Consider the following 3638-nt stretch of genomic DNA (forward strand, 5'->3'; position numbering starts at 1 on the left):
TTACTTTAGGTTCAAGATGATGCATTCATTTTTTTTGGATTATTATTATATTTTTATTTCTTTTTGCTCCAAGAGAAGCCAGCATAATAACAAAGCTATAACAAAGACAGTATACCTGTTGTATACTGAGTGACTGCTATGGGCCAGGTGCTGTCCTGAGCACTTGACATGTCCTCACAGGGTAGCTGTGAGAGCGATCGTGCACCTGGGCACAGAGGTTCTCTGTGAAATTCAGCTCACACACAGCCAAGTTCCAATGCCACGTTGTAAGCCCACTCAGTCTGTCTTCCACCCTCATTATCTGATGAAATAAAAGCCTTGAGATACTTTATAAATCATATCATAGGAATTACATACAAGTTATATATATGGTATAGGCTTCGTTTTCTAATTCAATTAAAGGCCACTTAAAAACAATTTTCCCTTGAGGAAGTAGAATCACAAATGATAAAGTTTCCAAGAATTCGGAAATTTTTCTTTACATCTTAGTACCTTATTTTCTAAAAATCTCTCCTATCAATGTTTCTTTCTACATATTCACTTCTTTGAAAATAAATAGAAACAAAGTCAAAAGCTTATCTTGATACAGTTTAGAGTCAGCCAAATTCAGCTTTTAATTAAAAACAATTTTTTTAAGTAGGTTTCACACTCCGCATGGAGCTTGAACTCGCAAACCTGAGATCAAGAGTTACACACTCTATCAACTGAACGAGCCAGGAACCCCCAAATTTAGTTTTTGAAGAGTTAAAGTCAACCATAAGTGCCGCACTTGGCTACTGGCCATCCAGTAGCATTAGATGATCTTCCCAAGCCTTTTCCCAGAGACAGAATCAGTGAAGAGAGGCTGCTGAGAGAGATGGATGAAGATTATAGGCCATCACAGTGTACAGGTCTCCTGAGTGAGGCATCTCCTTGATGGTCACTTGCCAGAGAGTAATGGCAAAGGAACAGATGTCAGCTTTGGTCATTATGGTCTCTCAGGAGCTCTGGTGCTTGTTGGTTGTGTGTGTCATCTAGGTGGTAGGGAGGAGTCTGTGGAAGCACAGGAAGTATTCTAGCTTCTCAGAGCAACCAGTCACCAATTTTATAGGCATCTTGCTTACTGATCAAAATGTTTACCAGCTTCATGTACAAGTGCACAATGCTTTATGAGGAAAGAAAACCAGGCCATTCACACGGCTAGGGAATGCTTATTTCCTGAGATATGTGAAAGTGTACACTTTCCCAAATTTAATTGCTCTCTGGTGCGGGAGTGAGGGCCCCTTCCTCCTCCTCAGGGAAACTGATAGCACCATATATGACTTGGTGTAAACTGACGTTGCCACCAAACTTCATGATCATGGTGTGTGTAGACTGTTAAAGCCCACAGGCCTGTGCTGGCAGCCACAACCTACAAAATATTGCCACATCGGAGTCTTGATATATTGAGCTCAGGCCAGAAGTTCACTGGGATGCCAGTAATACGTTTTTAAATATTTTTTGGATATGTATAGGAAGAAGAGTCCAGGAAGCAGACTGAAAAAGACTGGTGAGAAAGGTAAAAGGAGGAACAAGGGAGAATGTTATTCTAGAGCCAGGAGAAAATACTTGAAAAGGTGGGATAGACCAGGAGCATCAAATACTGCAGGGAGGCCAAGTAAGAGAACAAAACCCGAGGCTTTAAGTTTAGAAACTTGGAAGCCATTGAAATGATCCTCACTAGAATAATCTCAAGGTGTGGTTGAAGTAGTAGCAAGCTGCCAAAGGTTGAGGGATGCTAAAAGGGATGTGGAGACAGAAAGTACAAACAACTTTTACAGGCAGAGTACTTGAGAAGGAAGGAGTAAGGATAGGTCAAAGGTAGGCTCTTCATTAAATGTGAGAAAGGTGAACATATTTATATGGTGCTGAGGGAGGGATCCAGTTGAGAGGAAGTTGGTGATGCAGGAAAGAGATGAGATCATTGGTAGTATAAAGACCTTAAGTAACAAAGAGCAAATAGGATCTAAGGAACAGAGGAACAGATGGAGGAGTGAGGCTTAGGGAGAAGTTTTCTTCCTTTAGGACATGAGAAAAAGATGGCACAATTATGGCAAAGCATATTTCTATGGAGAAAGGAGGGTGAGAAAGATCTTTCCTGATTGACACTTTTTTTTTTCTTTTCTTCCCCCTGTAAACTGTGAGGAATTACCTGCTGAAGGAGAAGGGGTTGGGGATGGGATATGCTGCCTGGAGAGAGTGATGGACATTAGGGACAGCCACTGAAGGGAATAGGAAAGAGGGCTAACCAAAGCGTGACTCAGTGGCCTGGGGAGGTCAGCTGAGGTGACAGGCAGCATGATATTCTTTGTATCTCCAGGAGTCTGGGCACAGGAACAGAGAGCAAGTGATAGGTCTGAGAAGGGTCTTCAATTAGCAGAGCTGGCACAGAGGGAAGTAATTCTGATGAGAAAGTTTTTGAAACAATGTGCCATGAAGTCTTGGCTGGATCAGAAGGAATTCAGACAGGGAGGTGTCGGACTGGGGTGGGGGAGTAGATGATGGCCTGTGAGAAAGTAGAGGTGGCCAGAGCATCAGAAACTTCAGTGAGCTTAAAGATCACATGTATCAGAAGCAATGGAGTGAGATTTCTGGAATGAGGAGGGCTGTTATCAGCGGGATATTTAAGTTGTTTCAGGTGATGGTTGTTCAGGATGTGACCCTGGGCACAGGGTAACTGAAGAGGATCAAAGGTACAGGCTGCTAGAAATACGAAGCTTGGAGTTGGGCTGTAACTTAGAAACTAAAATTACATTTTAAATGAATTTTTCATTTATCCAGAACCATGAGGGTTTGTTCCCACAACTCAGCTAAAGTGATGGCGGGATTACTTTGGTGAATATCTTTTGGTAGTTAATTTTGACTTGTGAGGTGTTTTCACTCAGTGATGCTGCTATGCAAAAATGTTCACGGTTGTTCTCAGGAGGGCAGACCAACTGGTGAGATAAATAAATCTAAAAATGCCACTTAATCATGGTGTATGCTTCTTTTAATGCATTGTCGAATGTGGTTTGCTAGTATTTTGTTGAGGTTTTTTGCATCTATGTTCATCAAGGATATTGGCCTTTCTCTACTCTCTCTTTTCTTCCCTTCTTTCTTTTCCTTCCTGCTTCCCTCTCTCCCTCTTCCTTCCTCCCTCCTTTCTTTTTTCTCTTCCCTTTGTTTTATAGATTAAAAGCTTGAAGGAACTGTAAGAGTTCTATCTCCTCAAATGTAGTTGATATACACACACAAACATGCACACTCACATACACAAACTCCTTTTGAAAATTACCACTTAAAAATGAAATCTTGCCATTTGCAACAACATAGATGGTGAACTGGAGGGTATTATGCTAAGCAAAAAAGTCTGGCAGAGAAAGACATATATGATATCACTATATGTGGAATTTAAGAAACAAAACATATGAACACGGGGAAGGGAAGGAAAAATAAGATAAAAACAGAGAGGGAGGCAAACCATAAGAGACTCAAATACAGAGAGCAAACTGAGGGTTGCTGGAGGGAAGGTGGGGGGGGGATGGGCTAAAGTGGTGATGGGCATTGAGAGCACCTGTTGGGATGATCACTGGGTGTTATATGTAAGTGATGAATTATAAATTCTACTCCTGAAATCAATA

At 41.4% G+C, this 3638-nt stretch overlaps 1 pseudogene; it reads right to left on the reverse strand.

The window, feature by feature from the left end:
• Positions 1 to 793: 793 nt before the first annotated feature.
• Positions 794 to 2228, reverse strand: LOC112862727 (proto-oncogene serine/threonine-protein kinase mos-like; annotated as a pseudogene).
• Between the last annotated feature and the right edge of the window lie 1410 nt (positions 2229 to 3638).

This window comes from Puma concolor, chromosome B2 (genome assembly GCF_028749965.1).
Source record: "Puma concolor isolate L17-30 chromosome B2, mPumCon1.1.hap2, whole genome shotgun sequence".
NCBI lineage: Eukaryota > Metazoa > Chordata > Mammalia > Carnivora > Felidae > Puma > Puma concolor.